Genomic DNA, 494 nt, shown 5'->3' with positions numbered 1-494 from the left:
ATTTTTTTTGCACCTGAGTGGATTGGAGCAACGATAAATAAAGTGTCCTGCTAAAGGACAGAACGCGCCTCCGGGAATCGAACTCATGATCTTACGATCGTAAGCCGTCGGCACTGAGCCACGCGCCTCCCCATATGTGTGTGTGTGTGTGTGGTGTGTCTGTTAGTGTGTATGTGTATCTTTGTGAGTGTGGGTGTATGTGTCGGGATAAGTGTGTGTGTGTTTATGTGTGCCTATGTGTTTATATTATGTTTCTCCTTCCCCTATCGCCCACCGCTTGACCACCGGTATTGGTTTCTATACCCGTAATTTAACGGTTCGGCATAGAAAGACCTCTAGAATAAATACTAGACTTAAAAAAAAAAGAAACCTAAGCAATGGGGTTGGTTGGTTCGACTAAACCTGGCAAAGCGGTGCCCTAGCATGACCGCAGTCTAATGACTGGAACAAGTAAAGGGCAAAGGCAAACGGTAGACAGTCGACTACATTCTTTC

Source organism: Octopus bimaculoides, chromosome 20, assembly GCF_001194135.2.
Source record: "Octopus bimaculoides isolate UCB-OBI-ISO-001 chromosome 20, ASM119413v2, whole genome shotgun sequence".
Classification (NCBI taxonomy): domain Eukaryota; kingdom Metazoa; phylum Mollusca; class Cephalopoda; order Octopoda; family Octopodidae; genus Octopus; species Octopus bimaculoides.
Note: the sequence above shows the minus strand (reverse complement) of the source record.